This window comes from Haliotis rubra, unplaced genomic scaffold (genome assembly GCF_003918875.1).
Source record: "Haliotis rubra isolate DU_JTF1 unplaced genomic scaffold, ASM391887v1 Scf255, whole genome shotgun sequence".
In the NCBI taxonomy this organism is placed as follows: Eukaryota; Metazoa; Mollusca; class Gastropoda; order Lepetellida; family Haliotidae; genus Haliotis; species Haliotis rubra.
The window spans coordinates 1,348,066-1,368,017 of NW_025766614.1; the positions used below are offsets into that span (position 1 = coordinate 1,348,066).

General features: G+C 45.2%; 1 protein-coding gene across 3 annotated transcripts in view; it reads right to left on the reverse strand.

Moving 5' to 3' along the window:
• Positions 1-18,900, reverse strand: part of LOC124279722 (fibroblast growth factor receptor 3-like) — a 29,924-nt gene extending 11,024 nt beyond the window's left edge. For 2 of the 3 annotated variants that reach the window (XM_046715585.1, XM_046715583.1), the window contains exon 1: positions 18,691-18,899. The gene's annotated coding sequence lies outside the window, so the exon portion shown is untranslated. Of the gene's footprint in view, positions 1-18,690 lie in introns of all 3 variants that reach the window. The other variant, XM_046715584.1, reaches the window with a different exon arrangement.
• Positions 18,901-19,952: the final 1,052 nt, after the last annotated feature.

Below are 19,952 nucleotides of genomic sequence, written 5' to 3' on the forward strand. Positions count from 1 at the left end.
CCTACATGCATGATTTGCCGGTTGTACTCCACTCGTGACACCTACATGCATGATTTGCCGGTTGTACTCCACTCGTGACACCTACATGCATGATTTGCCGGTTGTACTGCACTCGTGACACCTACATGCATGATTTGCCGGTTGTACTCCACTCGTGACACCTACATGCATGATTTGCCGGTTGTACTGCACTCGTGACATCTACATGCATGATTTCCCGGTTGTACTGCACTCGTGACATCTACATGCATGATTTCCCGGTTGTACTCCACTCGTGACATCTACATGCATGATTTGCCGGTTGTACTCCACTCGTGACATCTACATGCATGATTTGCCGGTTGTACTCCACTCGTGACATCTACATGCATGATTTGTCGGTTGTACTCCACTCGTGACATCTACATGCATGATTTGCCGGTTGTACTCCACTCGTGACACCTACATGCATGATTTGCCGGTTGTACTCCACTCGTGACATCTACATGCATGATTTGCCGGTTGTACTCCACTCGTGACATCTACATGCATGATTTGCCGGTTGTACTCCGCTCGTGACACCTACATGCATGATTTGCCGGTTGTACTCCACTCGTGACATCTACATGCATGATTTTGCCGGTTGTACTCCACTCGTGACATCTACATGCATGATTTGCCGGTTGTACTCCACTCGTGACATCTACATGCATGATTTGCCGGTTGTACTCCACTCGTGACATCTACATGCATGATTTGCCGGTTGTACTCCACTCGTGACACCTACATGCATGATTTGCCGGTTGTACTCCACTCGTGACACCTACATGCATGATTTGCCGGTTGTACTCCACTCGTGACACCTACATGCATGATTTGCCGGTTGTACTGCACTCGTGACACCTACATGCATGATTTGCCGGTTGTACTCCACTCGTGACACCTACATGCATGATTTGCCGGTTGTACTGCACTCGTGACATCTACATGCATGATTTCCCGGTTGTACTGCACTCGTGACATCTACATGCATGATTTGGCGGTTGTACTCCACTCGTGACATCTACATGCATGATTTGCCGGTTGTACTCCACTCGTGACATCTACATGCATGATTTGTCGGTTGTACTCCACTCGTGACATCTACATGCATGATTTGCCGGTTGAACTCCACTTCGACATCTGTGACACCTACATGCATGATTTGCCGGTTGTACTCCACTCGTGACACCTACATGCATGATTTGCCGGTTGTACTCCACTCGTGACACCTACATGCATGATTTGCCGGTTGTACTGCACTTGACACCTACATGCATGATTTCCCGGTTGTACTCCACTCGTGACATCTACATGCATGATTTGCCGGTTGTACTCCACTCGTGACATCTACATGCATGATTTGCCGGTTGTACTCTCGTGACATCTACATGCATGATTTGCCGGTTGTACTCCACTCGTGACATCTACATGCATGATTTGCCGGTTGTACTCCACTCGTGACATCTACATGCATGATTTGTCGGTTGTACTCCACTCGTGACATCTACATGCATGATTTGCCGGTTGAACTCCACTCGTGACATCTACATGCATGATTTGGCGGTTGTACTCCACTCGTGACACCTACATGCATGATTTGCCGGTTGTACTGCACTCGTGACACCTACATACATAATTTGCCGGTTGTACTGCACTCGTGACACCTACATGCATGATTTGCCGGTTGTACTCCACTCGTGACACCTACATGCATGATTTGCCGGTTGTACTCCACTCGAGTGTCTATTTTGCATGGTCAGGTAAAGCAGCTTGCAGGACAAATATGTTACAGGGATAAGACGTTTCCCCGATCCACCCACCGCGATATATACCAGCTGTTACGTGGACATGAACAATATCAGTTCCGTTCTTTCACAGTATGTCTTTAGTTAAAATACTTGTAACTGTTTTAGTTTTATCACTTAAACTGATAACTGTTGTCTTATTTCATTCTTCTCATTTCTAAGCAACCCAAATCCATTCCATCCTATTCTAAGATAAACGAAGCTCAAAAAGAGAATGCTTACAAATGCAGCAGTCAGACAACACCTTGCAGCGCCGACAGTCCACAGCTCCATGTGTTCAAGTACATCAGCTAAATGTCAACAGGGTCAATACTGATGATCAGCAGGGTTTCAAACTCTCTCAAATGTACAGTGAATTCTTAGACTAACGCTTAGTCTCTGACTATATATAATTTTGATAGCAACAAACAAACCCATTTAAATTGAAAAGGAGCCCTAGGGAGACCAGAGATTCACAACCCGAGGAAATCTAATTGTCTGATCGGCATTCTAGAAGTTGGTGACTCAAAAATGAAACATACAACTGTATGGATGACAAGTTCGTATTTATTGCAAAGAGCGACGTTCGATGTAGATTCTTACATCGCTATCAAGTTGTCATCCATAAAGTTGTATGTTTCATTTCTGAGGAAATCTAGCCTTGCTTCTTTTAGGACTTAACCTTTGCAGAGAGGGCTAGGCTGTAGGCAAAATAATAAGGTTCAGGGACTGTGACACAGACTGAATGAATTATGTGAGAGTAGTTTTACATAAGCAAACATGAAAAATACTGAAAACTATATTAGTTTCGCTTATTGGATGTAGCATAATACTGAAAGGTAAGACAACCTCGTGTTTCACACGGCTTTTACAGCGATACGATGTTGGATCTGACGACATGTACTGTAACATATGTTATATTTGGGAGTACAAATTCTAGTACTTTTAAAAAAAATATTTTTACTGTAGTTTGTTATTTAGCCCATCTGACACTTGCAGCATATGATTTGGATACTGGACATATTGTCCACAAAACACTGCAACTTTGTAACCATAACGTTTGATAATTTGTACAAAATTGTCATTGAACTGACGTATTGTCCATTATGATGTTTCATCGTAACGTTATACCTGTTGATAGAATTTAGACGCGTGGTCGAGTGCAATTGTCAACATTCAAATGTTTATCAAAAACAACCACGGAGCATATCCTTTACAGAATATTCAAAGAACATTCCATTACACTACGAACATGAAATGGTGATAAAATATTGCTTTTGCTATATAGTTCCCGTGCAGTTATCACACACATTCCACATTAGAAATAAGTTGGAATGGGTTTTGTCACATCTCGAAGTTTGGGGGCATTCTGTCAGAGATTTCCTCACACTCTGCCTCTAACCCTGCATCCACTTGCCTCTAACCCCTGCATCTCACACCTGCCTCTCACACTTGCCTCTAACCCCTGCATCTAACACTCTGCCTCTAACCCCTGCATCTCACACTCTTGCCTCTAACCCCCTGCATCTCACACTTGCCTCTAACCCCTGCATCTCACACCTGCCTCTAACCCCTGCATCTCACACCTGCCTCTAACCCCTGCATCTCACACTGCTGCCTCTAACCCCTGCATCTCATCACTCTGCCTCTAACCCTGCATCTCCACACTTGCCTCTAACCCCTGCATCTCACACTCTGCCTCTAACCCCTGCATTTCTACACTTGCCTCTAACCCCTGCATTTAACACACACCTGCCTCTAACCCCTGCATCTCACACTTGCCTCTAACCCCTGCATCTCACACTTGCCTCTAACCCCCCTGCATCTCTCACACTTGCCTCTAACCCTCTAACCCCTGCATCACACTCTGCCTCTAACCCCCTGCATCTAACACTTGCCTCTAACCCCTGCATCTCACCTGCCTCTAACCCCTGCATCTCACACTCTCTCACACTTGCCTCTAACCCCTGCATCTAACACTCCTGCCTCTAACCCCTGCATCTCACACCTGCCTCTAACCCTCTGCATCCTCACACTTCTCTCACACTCTGCCTCTAACCCCTGCATCTTCACACTTGCCTCTAACCCCTGTATCTCACACTCTGCCTCTAATCCCCCCTGCATTCTAACACTTGCCTCTAACCCCTGCATCTCTCACACCTGCCTCTCTAACCCCCTGCATCTCTAACACTCCTGCCTCTAACCCCCTGCATCTCACACTCTGCCTCTAACCCCTGCATCCACACACCTGCCTCTAACCCCTGCATCTCACACTCTGCCTCTAACCCCCTGCATCTCACACCTGCCTCTAACCCCTGCATCTCACACTCCTGCCTCTAACCCCTGCATTTCACACTGCCTCTAACCCCTGCCTCTAACCCCTGCATCTCACACTTGCCTCTAACCCCTGCATCTCACACCTGCCTCTAACCCCTGCATTTAACACTTGCCTCTAACCCCTGCATCTCACACCTGCCTCTAACCCCTGCATCTCACACCTGCCTCTAACCCCTGCATCTCACACCTGCCTCTAACCCCTGCATCTCACACCTGCCTCTAACCCCTGTATCTCACACTTGCCTCTAACCCCTGCATTTAACACCTGCCTCTAACCCCTGCATCTCACACTTGCCTCTAACCCCTGCATCTCACACCTGCCTCTAACCCCTGCATCTCACACCTGCCTCTAACCCTGCATCTCACACTTGCCTCTAACCCCTGTATCTCACACTTGCCTCTAACCCCTGCATCTCACACTTGCCTCTAACCCCTGCATCTAACACTTGCCTCTAACCCCTGCATCTCACACTTGCCTCTAACCCCTGCATCTCACACACTTGCCTCTAACCCTGCATTTCACACCTGCCTCTAACCCCTGCCTGTATCTCAACTTGCCTCTAACCCCTGCATCTCACATTTTGCCTGTAACCCTGCATCTCTCACCCTGTCCTCTAACCCTGCATCTCACACTTGCCTCTAACCCTTGTCTCACACCTGCCCTCTAACCCCTGCATTTCACTCCTCTTGCTCTAGTCCTCAACCCTGTGTCTCACACCTGTCCCTCACCCTTGTCCCTCACTCTTGTCCCTCACCCCCTGTCCTCACACCTGTCTCTAACCCCTGTCCTCACACTTGTCTCTCACCCTTGTCCCTCACTCTTGTCCTCACACCCCCTCCTAACCCCTGCATCTCACACTTGCCTTGTCCCCTCACACCCCTAACCCTCCCCTGTCTAATCACCCTTGTCCCTCACACCTTGTCTCTAACCCCTGTCCCTCCTCATTGTCACACCCTCCCTCACCCTTGTCCCCACCTTGTCCCTCACCCTCTTGTCCCTCACCCCTGTCCCTCATCTCTCACCCTGCCCCTCACTCTCCTCATCCCTGCACTCTTGTCCCTCACCTGCTCCCTCACCCCTGTCCCTCACCCTGCCCCTCACCCCTGTCCCTCACCCCTGTCATTCTCACACCTGCCTCCTCACCCCTGTCCCTCACCCTTGTCACTCACCCCTGTCCCTCACCCCCCCTGCACCCCAGTCACCCCTTCCCATTGTCCTCACCCCTGTCCCTCACCCCTGTCCCCTCACCCTTGCTTGCCCCCTCACTCTTGTCCCTCACACCTTGTCCCTCAACCTTGTCCCTCACCCTTAACCCCTAACCCTCACCCTTGCGTCATCCCTCACTCACCCTTGTCCCTCACCCCTTGTCCCTCACTCTTGTCCCCAATCCACCCTCGCTCCCCCGCCCCTGCCTCTAACCCTTGTCCCTGCATTTGTCCCTCCTCGTCCCTCACCCCTGTCCCCCACCCCCCTGTCCCTCAACCTTGTCCCTCACCTCACCCTTGTCCCTCAATCTTGTCCCTCACCCTTGTCCCTCACCCCTGTCCCTCACCCTTGTCCCTCACTGTTGTCCCTCACTCTTGTCCCTCACCCCTGCCCCTCACTCCTACTTCTAATCCCGAATATCAACTGGTCTGTCCCATACTGTAAATAAGATCGGTAAGGTAAGACATCGCAGATAAACACGTCGGACATGTTTCCTCTATGTAATCTCACAGAATTAAGGTGTTTACAAGTAATCAGTATTGATGAAATCACATAATTTATTAGCTATGATCTTGAAACGAACCCCATCCGTATTTGAAGTCGTACAAGTTGCCTTGTACCGTTCTTGCCTGGTGTGTATTCACATTGAACAACCAAGCAGCTAACATCTGAAGAAGAACTCATATATATCAACATCTGTAGTCAGAAATGATTGAGAATTTTAGGAATATGTTTAATCGGATTTTTAGTATAAACAACCTTGACCAGCTATCAAGTGCTTGGTTTCATTCAAGAGAGACAACTCCGTTAAAACTTTTTCATCAGATTGTGAAGAGTTATCCCCCTTTGTTTACTTGCTAGAACACGACATTTTCAGTGATCCTCAGTATGGATGATTTAGAGAAGAGGAAGTTGATTTTAGAGTATTATAACAAGGACATCAGATCAGCTAAAGTGATTTCAAGTAGAACAGGCATCCCTTTGTCCACTGTTTATCGTGTTTTGAAAAATATTGTAAATGGATATGGCACTGAGCACCAGGGAGGCGCAGGTAGGCCCAGAAAATTGACTGTCGGTGACAGGAGGAGGCTTGGTATTCTTGTTTCTAAAAACAAACGAAGTAGTTTAGAAAACTTAAGGCTGGATATGATTGATAGAGGAACTGTGGCTGTCTGTAAGGAGACAATTGGAACTGAGCTGTATGCAATGGGTTGGCAGAAACGATGAGGAATTCCATCACCGATCATGAAACCTGAACAAAAGGAGCGAAGGTTGAACTGGTGCTTACAGCATAAAAATTGTAACTGGGACCATGTGATTTTCTCAGATGAAAGTTCTGTGTGGCTGTTTCCTAATACACTGAAATTCTGGACCAAACAAACTGAAAAACCTTTGTATCAGCGCCCAAAGTACAGTCCGAAATTTAACGTGTGGGGTGCCATATCTGTGTTAGGGGCAACGCCCGTCTGTGTATTTGAAGGGAATATGAACAGTAAGCGATACACAGATATTCTCGAGGGACATTTACTTCCATCTGCTCACGTGTTCTATGGAAAGTTTTGGATATTCCAGCAGGACAACGACCCAAAACATCGTTCAAAGCATTCACAGGCCTGGTTTCGGACCCAAAATATGACATTATTAGATTGGCCAAGCTATAGTCCTGACCTAAATCCAATAGAAAATGTTTGGGGACTTACGAAAGAAAGTGTCAATAAGAAAAATGTGACAAATATTGCTGAAATGAAAGAAGAGGTGGTCCGATATTGGGACAGCATGGACCACGACTTTGATCAGTAGTATGCCCTGCCGCATTTAAGCCTGCATTGCTGCCCATGGTGACTTGACAAAATATTAACTGTTCACCTGTCTTTGAATCTGGAGTTATGTTTTGCTAATATTCACATTCAATACGTGAGTAATAAGTGAAAAAAAATAAATAATACAATCTTAATAATTTCTGGTTGTACTGTAGTCATAAGGCCATATTTCTATTTCTTATCACTTTGTTATCATTCTTCGATCGCATGGATTGTAACATTAGATTAATGACTTTTTGATTAGGATCCGGTATTGTAGCATGAGATTGTGGGACGAGTGGAAAGGAGACGCATGGGGTTGTGGAAGGAGTTTGACGGCGAATGGGAAGGAAACGCACGGAGTTGTGGAAGGAGTTTGGCAGCCAGTGGGAAGGAGACGCATGGAGTTGTGGAAGGAGTTTGGAGACGAGTGGGAAGGAGACGCATGGGGTTGTGGCAGGAGTTTGACGGCCAGTGGGAAGGAGACGCATAGGAGTTTGGAGACGAGTGGGAAGGAGACGCATGGGGTTGTGGCAGGAGTTTGACGGCCAGTGGGAAGGAGACGCATGGAGTTGTGGAAGGAGTTTGGCAGTCAGTGGAAAGGAGACGCATGGGGTTGTGGTAGGAGTTTGACGGCCAGTGGAAAGGAGACGCATGGAGTTGTGGAAGGAGTTTGACGGCGAATGGGAAGGAGACGCACGGAGTTGTGGAAGGAGTTTGGCAACCAGTGGGAAGGAGACGCATGGAGTTGTGGAAGGAGTTTGGAGGCGAGTGGGAAGGAGACGCATGGAGTTGTGGAAGGAGTTTGACGGCGAGTGGGAAGGAGACGCATGGAGTTGTGGAAGGAGTTTGGAGATGAGTGGGAAGGAGACGCATGGAGTTGTGGAAGGAGTTTGACGGCGAGTGGGAAGGAGACGCATGGAGTTGTGGAAGGAGTTTGGAGACGAGCGGGAAGAAGACGCATGGATTTGTGGAAGGAGTTTGACGGCCAGTGGAAAGGAGACGCATGGAGTTGTGGAAGGAGTCTGGAGATGAGTGGGAAGGAGACGCATGGGGTTGTGGCAGGAGTTTGACGGCCAGTGGGAAGGAGACGCATAGGAGTTTGGAGATGAGTGGGAAGGAGACGCATGGAGTTGTGGAAGGAGTTTGACGGCGAGTGGGAAGGAGACGCATGGAGTTGTGGAAGGAGTTTGGAGACGAGCGGGAAGAAGACGCATGGATTTGTGGAAGAAGTTTGACGGCCAGTGGAAAGGAGACGCATGGAGTTGTGGAAGGAGTCTGGAGATGAGTGGGAAGGAGACGCATGGGGTTGTGGCAGGAGTTTGACGGCCAGTGGGAAGGAGACGCATAGGAGTTTGGAGACGAGTGGGAAGGAGACGCATGGGGTTGTGGAAGGAGTTTGACGGCCAACGGGAAGGAGACTCATGGAGTTGTGGAAGGAGTTTGGCAGTCAGTGGAAAGGAGACGCATGGGGTTGTGGTAGGAGTTTGACGGCCAGTGGGAAGGAGACGCATGGAGTTGTGGAAGGAGATTGACGTCGAGTTGGAAGGAGACGCATGGAGTTGTGGATGGAGTTGTGGAAGGAGTTTGGCGGCCAGTGGGAAGGAGACGCATGGAGTTGTGGAAGGAGTTTGACAGCCAGTGGGAAGGAGACACATGGAGTTGTGGAAGGAGTTTGGCGGCCAGTGGGAAGGAGACGCATGGAGTTGTGGAAGGAGTTTGGCAGCCAGTGGGAAGGAGACGCATGAAGTTGTGGAAGGAGTTTGGCAGCCAGTGGGAAGGAGACGCATGAAGTTGTGGAAGGAGTCTGGCAGCCAGTGGGAAGGAGACGCATGGAGTTGTGTAAGGAGTCTGGCAGCCAGTGGGAAGGAGACGCATGGAGTTGTGGGAAGGAGTTTGGCGGCCAGTGGGAAGGAGACGCATGGAGTTGTGGAAGGAGTTTGGCAGCCAGTGGGAAGGAGACGCATGAAGTTGTGGAAGGAGTCTGGCAGCCAGTGGGAAGGAGACGCATGGAGTTGTGGAAGGAGTTTGGCAGCCAGTGGGAAGGAGACGCATGGAGTTGTAGAAGGAGTTTGGCAGCCAGTGGGAAGGAGACGCATGGAGTTGTGGATGGAGTTGTGGAAGGAGTTTGGCGGCCAGTGGGAAGGAGACGCATGGAGTTGTGGAAGGAGTTTGACAGCCAGTGGGAAGGAGACACATGGAGTTGTGGAAGGAGTTTGGCGGCCAGTGGGAAGGAGACGCATGGAGTTGTGGAAGGAGTTTGGCAGCCAGTGGGAAGGAGACGCATGAAGTTGTGGAAGGAGTTTGGCAGCCAGTGGGAAGGAGACGCATGAAGTTGTGGAAGGAGTCTGGCAGCCAGTGGGAAGGAGACGCATGGAGTTGTGTAAGGAGTCTGGCAGCCAGTGGGAAGGAGACGCATGGAGTTGTGGAAGGAGTTTGGCGGCCAGTGGGAAGGAGACGCATGGAGTTGTGGAAGGAGTTTGGCAGCCAGTGGGAAGGAGACGCATGAAGTTGTGGAAGGAGTCTGGCAGCCAGTGGGAAGGAGACGCATGGAGTTGTGGAAGGAGTTTGGCAGCCAGTGGGAAGGAGACGCATGGAGTTGTAGAAGGAGTTTGGCAGCCAGTGGGAAGGAGACGCATGGAGTTGTGGATGGAGTTGTGGAAGGAGTTTGGCGGCCAGTGGGAAGGAGACGCATGGAGTTGTGGAAGGAGTTTGACAGCCAGTGGGAAGGAGACACATGGAGTTGTGGAAGGAGTTTGGCGGCCAGTGGGAAGGAGACGCATGGAGTTGTGGAAGGAGTTTGGCAGCCAGTGGGAAGGAGACGCATGAAGTTGTGGAAGGAGTTTGGCAGCCAGTGGGAAGGAGACGCATGAAGTTGTGGAAGGAGTCTGGCAGCCAGTGGGAAGGAGACGCATGGAGTTGTGTAAGGAGTCTGGCAGCCAGTGGGAAGGAGACGCATGGAGTTGTGGAAGGAGTTTGGCGGCCAGTGGGAAGGAGACGCATGGAGTTGTGGAAGGAGTTTGGCAGCCAGTGGAAGGAGACGCATGAAGTTGTGGAAGGAGTCTGGCAGCCAGTGGGAAGGAGACGCATGGAGTTGTGGAAGGAGTTTGGCAGCCAGTGGGAAGGAGACGCATGGAGTTGTAGAAGGAGTTTGGCAGCCAGTGGGAAGGAGACGCATGGAGTTGTGGAAGGAGTCTGGCAGCCAGTGGGAAGGAGACGCATGAAGTTGTGGAAGGAGTCTGGCAGCCAGTGGGAAGAAGACGCATGGAGTTGTGGAAGGAGTCTGGCAGCCAGTGGGAAGGAGACGCATGGAGTTGTGGAAGGAGTTTGGCGGCCAGTGGGAAGGAGACGCATGGAGTTGTGGAAGGAGTTTGGCAGCCAGTGGGAAGGAGACGCATGAAGTTGTGGAAGGAGTCTGGCAGCCAGTGGGAAGAAGACGCATGAAGTTGTGGAAGGAGTTTGGCGGCCAGTGGGAAGGAGACGCATGGAGTTGTGGAAGGAGTTTGGCAGCCAGTGGGAAGGAGACGCATGAAGTTGTGGAAGGAGTTTGGCGGCCAGTGGGAAGGAGACGCATGGAGTTGTGGAAGGAGTTTGGCGGCCAGTGGGAAGGAGACGCATGGAGTTGTGGAAGGAGTTTGGCAGCCAGTGGGAAGGAGACGCATGAAGTTGTGGAAGGAGTTTGGCAACCAGTGGGAAGGAGACGCATGGAGTTGTAGAAGAAGTTTGGCGGCCAGTGGGAAGGAGACGCATGGAGTTGTGGAAGGAGTTTGGAGGCGAGTGGGAAGGAGACGCATGGGACAAAGTTCTTCACTGCAATCTTGGAAGTTAGATATTCGTGCCGCCCACAACAGAACACAGACCTGCTGTAACCATCGATACCCTTCTGTTTACGAGCCACAATGGAATAGCTTTGGGGCAGATTGATCAATTGATGGACACCGAACAATATCAAATAAACGGGATAGGATTAATATTATGTCAGCTATACAATGCGTTTGTCATAACTTTCAGAGCTGATATTGCAACATAAATTTATAAACGCGCGCTGTCAGATTGTACTCCTGTTTGAAAGCAACATTCTACCTACTTCGCGTGCAAGTTCTGAGCAGGATAACAGTTCGGATTAGAAGGTGGTTCAGTGTCTTGTGAACATTACACGGCCAGTGGGAAGATGCTGCTGCAATAGACAACCACCTCACACCTTTGTTACATAACTTAGTTCAATACACTCCACTTTAATACACATAGACAGCGAAACACACAGAAAAACGCCTTGACATAATCATGACTTTGAGATGTTGCCCACGGCCTTACACCAACAACGTACTGATATGTAGATGGTGTCCACGGCCTTACAGCAACAACGTGCTGATATGTAGATGGTGCCCACGGCCTTACAGCAACAACGTGCTGATATGTAGATGGTGCCCACGGCCTTACAGCAACAACGTGCTGATATGTAGATGGTGCCAACGGCCTTACAGCAACAACGTACTGATATGTAGATGGTGTCCACGGCCTTACAGCAACAACGAACTGATATGTAGATGGTGTCCACGGCCTTACAGCAACAACGTGCTGATATGTAGATGGTGCCCACGGCCTTACAGCAACAACGTGCTGATATGTAGATGGTGCCCACGGGCTTACAGCAACAACGTGCTTATATGTAGATGGTGCCCACAGGCTTAAAGCAACAACGTGCTGATATGTAGTCGGTGCCCACAGGCTTAAAGCAACAACGAACTGATGTGTAGACGGTGCCCTCGGGCTTACAGCAACAACATGCTGATATGTAGACGGTGCCCACGGCCTTACAGCAACAACGTGCTGATATGTAGACGGTGCCCACGGGCTTACAGCCACAACCTGCTGACATGTAGATGGTGCCCACGGGCTTACACCAACAACGTGCTTATATGTAGACGGTGCCCTCGGCCTTACAGCAACAACGTGCTGATATGTAGACGGTGCCCACGGCCTTACAGCAACAACGTGCTGATATGTAGACGGTGCCCACGGGCTTACACCAACAACGTGCTTATATGTAGACGGTGCCCTCGGCCTTACAGCAACAACGTGCTGATATGTAGATGGTGCCCACGGCCTTACAACAACAACGAGCTGATATGTAGATGGTGTCCTCGGCCTTACAGCAACAACGTGCTGATATGTAGATGGTGCCCACGGGCTTACAGCAACAACGTGCTGATATGTAGATGGTGCCCACGGCAATTTACAGAACGACTGGCCACGGGCCGTGCTGAAAGGCCGATCGCTGCCGCGCGAGACTGCGAACATTGTCGAGTTACATGTGAGCGTTTCTTGATTCGATTTAATCCCCCGTACATCCCTTTACATATTTAAAACCACTCTGTGGACTACACAGAGACATAGATAAACATTGTGGTGACTATGAGTGTAATGCCCATCCAAAATACAGAGTCCTCGATAACAAAGAGTGGTCTCCACTACCCTACTTAAACAGGATAATGTTATTTACGAGGAGATCTCTGAAATACTGCTGCAGTTATCACGATATTTTCAAATTAAAATATCAGCAGAAATATAGATAGTAGCGTCAACCATTTTGTTCAGTTGGCAGCCAATCACTACTCATAACATCCGGTGAGACTATCCGAGGATTCGTCTGGTGGAGGCAGAAGGCGAGATACCACTGCGGAGGAACATGATCATCACGGACTTGGCCAAGTCTTTTGGGTTAAGCACATGAAGCGTAGTAAAATCTCACATGCCATAAACGTAAAAAGCAGAGATTTAGGTGAGAGATAAGAAGGGATTTCCAGTAGCAAGTTCTGAGGGGCACATCGCAGTTAAATCGAACAAAACATGTTTTGGATAGGCCACCATTAGTAGGCAAGGGTAGACAGATGTGACGGTGTTTTCTAGTGAGAGCATATCGTCTATAACGTGTGTCAGAAAAAAAACATGACAAGGAAATATATATCGCATTTTGTCATGTAATTCATTACGGATTGTACATGGGCTCTGGTTCAATAACGAATTTATGACTTAGCATTCAAGAGTCAAAAGGAAATGATATATTCACCCGATCTGGTGAAATTTGGAAATGTGGCTGACGTGGACCCCACGTTTGGTTCACTGCCATTCAGTTCAGCGAATCGTTCATGTGTGGTGTGATTAGCCTTTATGAGAACCCATGATGCGACGTGTGACCACCCTTCATAAAAGGCCCTTTACGTGACGTGTGACCATCCTTCATGAGAATTCCTTCATGTAACTATCCTTTATAAGAATTCCTTCTTCTAACTATCCCTTATGAGAAACTCTTCAAGTAACTATCCTTTATGCGAATTCCTTCATGTAACTATCCTCCATGAGAATTCCTTCATGTAACTATCCTTTATGAGAATCCCTTCAAGTAACTATCCTTTATGAGAATTCCTTCACCTGACCATCCTTCATGAGAATTACTTCATGTAACTATCCTTTATCAGAATTCATTCTTGTAACTATCCTTTATGAGAATCCCTTCATGTAACTATCCTCCATGAGAATTCCTTCATGTAACTATCCTTTATGAGAATCCCTTCAAGTAACTATCCTTTATGAGAATTCCTTCACCTGACCATCCTTCATTAAAAATTACTTCATGTAACTATCCTTTATCAAAATTCATTCTTGTAACTATCCTTTATGAGAATCCCTTCATGTAACTATCCTTCATGAGAATTCCTTCATGTAACTATCATTTATGAAAATTCCTTCTTGTAACTATCATTTATGAGAATCCCTTCAAGTAACTATCCTTTATGAGAATTCCTTCAAGTAACTATCCTTTATGAGAATACCTTCATGTAACTATCCTTTATGAGAATCCCTTCAAGTAACTATCCTTTATGAGAATTCCTTCAAGTAACTATCCTGCATGTAACTATCAATGAGAATACCTTCATGTAACTATCCTTTATGAGTATCCCCTCATGTAACTATCATTTATGAGAATTCCTTCATGTAACTATCATTTATGAGAATCCCTTAAAGTAACTATCCTTTATGAGAATTCCTTCATGTAACTATCCTTTATGAGAATCACTTCATGTAACTATCCTTTATGAGAATTCCTTCATGTAACTATCCTTTATGAGTATCCCCTCATGTAACTATCATTTATGAGAATTCCTTCATGTAACTATCCTTTATGAGAATTCCTTCTTGTAACTATCATTTATGAGAATCCCTTAAAGTAACTATCCTTTATGAGAATTCCTTCATGTAACTATCCTTTATGAGAATCCCTTCATGTAACTATTATTTATGAGAATGCCTTCATGTAACTGTCCTTTATGAGAATCCCTTCATGTAACTATCCTTTATGAGAATTCCTTCATGTAACTATCTTTTATGAGAATCCCTTCATGTAACTGTCCTTCATGAGAATTCCTTCATGTAACTATCATTTATGAGAATTCCTTCTTGTAACTATCATTTATGAGAATCCCTTTAGGTAACTATCCTTTATGCTTATTCCTTCAAGTAACTATCCTTTATGAGAATATCTTCATGTAACTATCATTTATGAGAATTCTTTCATGTAACCATCATTTATGAGAATCCCTTCAAGTAACTATCCTTTATGAGAATTCCTTCAAGTAACTATCCTTTATGAGAATCACTTCATGTAACTATCATTTATGAGAATTCCTTCAAGTAACTATCCTTTATGAGAATTCCTTCAAGTAACTATCCTTTATGAGAATACCTTCATGTAACTATCATTTATGAGAATTCTTTCATGTAACCATCATTTATGAGAATCCCTTCATGTAACTGTCCTTTATGAGAATTCCTTCAAGTAACTATCCTTTATGAGAATCACTTCATGTAACTATCATTTATGAGAATTCCTTCATGTAACTATCCTTTATGAGTATCCCCTCATGTAACTATCATTTATGAGAATTCCTTCATGTAACTATCCTTTATGAGAATTCCTTCTTGTAACTATCATTTATGAGAATCCCTTAAAGTAACTATCCTTTATGAGAATTCCTTCAAGTAACTATCCTTTATGACAATCCCTTCATGTAACTATCATTTATGAGAATGCCTTCATGTAACTGTCCTTCATGAGAATCCCTTCATGTAACTATCCTTTATGAGAATTCCTTCATGTAACTATCTTTTATGAGAATCCCTTCATGTAACTATCCTTCATGAGAATTCCTTCATGTAACTATCATTTATGAGAATTCCTTCTTGTAACAATCATTTATGAGAATCCCTTCAAGTAACTATCCTTTATGCGAATTCCTTCAAGTAACTATCCTTTATGAGAATACTTTCATGTAACTATCATTTATGAGAATTCTTTCATGTAACCATCATTTATGAGAATCCCTTCAAGTAACTATCCTTTATGAGAATTCCTTCAAGTAACTATCCTTTATGAGAATCACTTCATGTAACTATCATTTATGAGAATTCCTTCATGTAACTATCCTTGATGAGAATCCCCTCATGTAACTATCCTTTATGAGAATTCCTTCATGTAACTATCCTTTGTGAGAATTCCTTCTTGTAACTATCATTTATGAGAATCCATTCAAGTAACTATCCTTTATGAGAATTCCTTCAAGTAACTATCCTTTATGAGAGTCCCTTCATGTAACTATCATTTATGAGAATTCCTTCATGTAACTATCCTTCATGAGAATCCCTTCATGTAACTATCCTTTATGAGAATTCCTTCATGTAACTATCATTTATGAGAATCCCTTCATGTAACTGTCTTTTATGAGAATTCCTTCATGTAACTATCCTTTATGAGAATTCCTTCATGTAACTATCATTTATGAGAATTCCTTCATGTAACTGTCCTTTATGAGAATTCCTTCATGTAACTATCCTTATGAGAATCCCTTCATGTAACTATCCTTTATGAGAATTCCTTCATGTAACTATCCTTCATGAGAATCCCTTCCTGTAACTATCCTTGATGAGAATTCCTTCATGTAACTATCATTTATGAGAATTCCTTCATGTAACTATCCTTTATGAGAATCCCTTCAAGTAACTATCATTTATGAGAATTCCTTCATGTAACTATCCTTTATGAGAATTCTTTCATGTAACTATCATTTATGAGAATTCCTTCATGTGACTATCCTTTATGAGAATTCCTTCATATAAATATCCTTTATGAGAATCCCTTCAAGTAACTTTCCTTTATGAGAATCCCTTCATGTAACTATCATTTATGAGAGTTCCTTCATGTAACTATCCTTTATGAGAATTCCTTCATGTAACCATAATTTATGAGAATTCCTTCATGTAACTATCCTTTATGAGAATCCCTTCATGTAACTATCCTTTATGAGAATTCCTTCATGTAACTATCCTTTATGAGAATTCCTTCATGTAACTATCCTTTATGAGAATTCCTTCATGTAACTATCCTTTATAAGAATCCCTTCAAGTAACTATGCCTTATGAGAATCCCTTCATGTAACTATCATTGATGAGAATTCCTTCATGTAACTATCTTTCATGATAATTCCTTTAATGTGCCTATCCTTCTTTCAAGTAGCTATCCTCCTTTATGAGAATCCCTTCATGTAACTATCCTTCATGAGAATTTCTTTCATGAAACAATCCTTTATGAGAATTCCTTCATGTGCCTATCTTTCATGAGAATTCATTCATGTAACTATCCTTTATGAGAATTCCTTCATGTAACTATCCTTCATGTAACTATCCTTCATGAGAATCCCTTCTTGTGCCTATCCTCCATGAGAATTCCTTGATGTGACTTATGACTATCATTAATGAGAACCTTTCATGTGACGTGTGCCTATCCATCAACAAAAAGCCATTCATGAAAAACCCTTCATATGACGTGACTATCCACAAGAAGCCCTTCATGGGACGTGACTATGTATAAGAAGCCCTTCCTGTGACGTGACTATCTATGAGAAACCCTTCATGTGACGAGACTATCCACAAGAAGCCCTTCCTGTGACGTGAATATCTATAAGAAGCCCTTCATGTGACGTGACTATCCATGAGAAGCCCTTCATGTGACGTGACTATCCACGAGAAGCCCTTCATGTGACGAGACTATCCACAAGAAGCCCTTCGTGTGACGTGACTATCCATGAGAAGCCCTTCATGTGATGTCACCATCTATGAGAAGCCCTTTATGTGACGTGACTATCCATGAGAAGCCCTTCATGTGACGTGACTATCCACGAGAAGCCCTTCATGTGATGTCACCATCTATGAGAAGCCCTTCATGTGACGTGACTATCCATGAGAAGCCCTTCATGTGACGTGACTATCCACGAGAAGCCCTTCATGTGATGTCACCATCTATGAGAAGCCCTTCATGTGACGTGACTATCCATGAGAAGCCCTTCAAGTGACGAGACTATCCACAAGAAGCCCTTCCTGTGACGTGACTATCCACGAGAAACCCTTCATGTGATGTCACTATCTATGAGAAGCCCTTTATGTGACGTGACTATCCATGAGAAGCCCTTTATGTGACGTGACTATTCATGAGAAGCCCTTCATGTGACGTGACTATCCATGAGAAGCCCTTTATGTGACGTGAGTCTCCAGTGGCCTGTAACTACGCCTGTAACCAACAGTACGAGTCTGACCTATGGAAGGTAATCTAGCGCTCTCGAAACAACGCCATACACAATAGACTGTTATGATATCATATGGCACAATCGGCAGTGGTGCGCACTCAAATAACCCCGGCTGTAGTACACCACTCCCCTCCACCCGTCGCCTCCCCTACCCAGTCACCCACACACTAAACGGGGGCCCAGGAAACAGTTACGAGAGGATACAATAGCTTCAGCCACTATAAGCTAGATCTAGATCCACGCTAAGAGGAAATCAAGGTTTAAAATGTTCCTCAAATTACAAGGTGTGTACTATATAACTGATCACTTAATGCAACAAAAGAGCAGTGGCAACATTATAGTTTCTCCGGCCACCTATGGTGACTTACGACGCTTTGCAGGTGCCACATACTCGACAGTGTTAATCACACCTGCGACAAGCAGTAATAAAAGAATGGTGGTAGGATCGGCAGCAACAGGAACCGCCGTTATGCAGGAATTTATAACCTGCTTATTGATGTCATCAACTATTCAACAAAATCAGCACGTTTCCGCCATCTGCACCAAGCTGCATCACAAACAATTATAACAATTAAATTTGTTTTACGCTGTAGGCTATAAACTTTAGAACTGGATATAAACGCTTTGTGGTGTACAAACACACGGCAGCTCTATCGTACAATAGCTCACACGCACACACAGTAAGTCTACCGACTTTGAGTTGTTACATTAATATAAGTATACGAGACAACAATAGCTATCGACGGTGTATAAAACAGTGCTTGTAACAGGGAGCATGACGAGATGATCCCATGGGGAGCACGGTGAGACGATCTCTACTACTTTACTATAGCAGGGCAGCAAACAGCAGCAGCAGCAGACACAGGTGGTTTTAGCATGAAGAGATCTGTAGAACAAACTCTTACCTGTATGATGACTCACATTATCTACTGGGGGGCTTTTCAGGAACCTCAGAAAATAATCCGGAAATCACAGAACTGAATTTCTTGCCTTGAATGAGCGAAAGACAGAAGTTGTGGTATTGGAGACTTCCGACAATCAGTGTTCCATTGCACGAACTCGTCGGGGCTGTGAAAGCGGGCGAAATTCGCTACCGGTCTGAGTTTCCTACTTATAGTCTGTTTTAACATCTGTTGTGACTGGAACCTGGCTGCTGACACCGTCAAACATCTCCCTCCTGCCACACGGCCCTCCCTCCTGCCACACGGCCCTCCCTCCTACCACACGGATTGTGTATCGATATTCAATGGCAGGCTCCAACAAACAGATACGTTTGGAACATGCCCGAATTACAAGATGGATTATAACTTAACATAATACGTCAGACAGCTCGACATACCACAATATACAACATCACACAATACGTCAGACAGACATACTACAACATATGATATTACACAATACGCCAGACAGACATACTACAATATACAATATCACACAATACGCCAGACAGACATACTGCAATACACAATATCACACAATACGCCAGACAGACATACTGCAATATATAATATCACACAATACGTCAGACAGACATACTGCAATACACAATATCACACAATACGCCAGACAGACATACTGCATTACACAATATCACACAATGCGTCAGACAGACATACTGCAATATACAATATCACACAATACGTTAGACAGACGTACGACAGACATACTGAAATATACAATATCACACAATACGTCAGACAAACATACTGCAATACACAATGTCACACAATACGCCAGACAGACATACTGCAATATACAATATCACACAATACGTCAGACAGACATACTCCAATTTACAATATCACACAATACGTCAGGCAAACACAGTACAATATAAAATATCACACAATACGTCAGACAGACAAACTACAATATACAATATCACATAATACGTCAGACAGACATACTGCAATATACAATATCACACAATACCTCAGACAGACATACTGCAATACACAATGTCACACCAAACGTCAGATAGACATACTGCAATACACAATGTCACACAATACGCTAGACAGACATACTGCAATATACAATATCACACAATACGTCAGACAGACATACTGCAATATACAATATCACACAATACGTCTTACAGACATACTGCAATATACAATGTCACACAATACGTCAGACAGACATACTGCAATATACAATATCA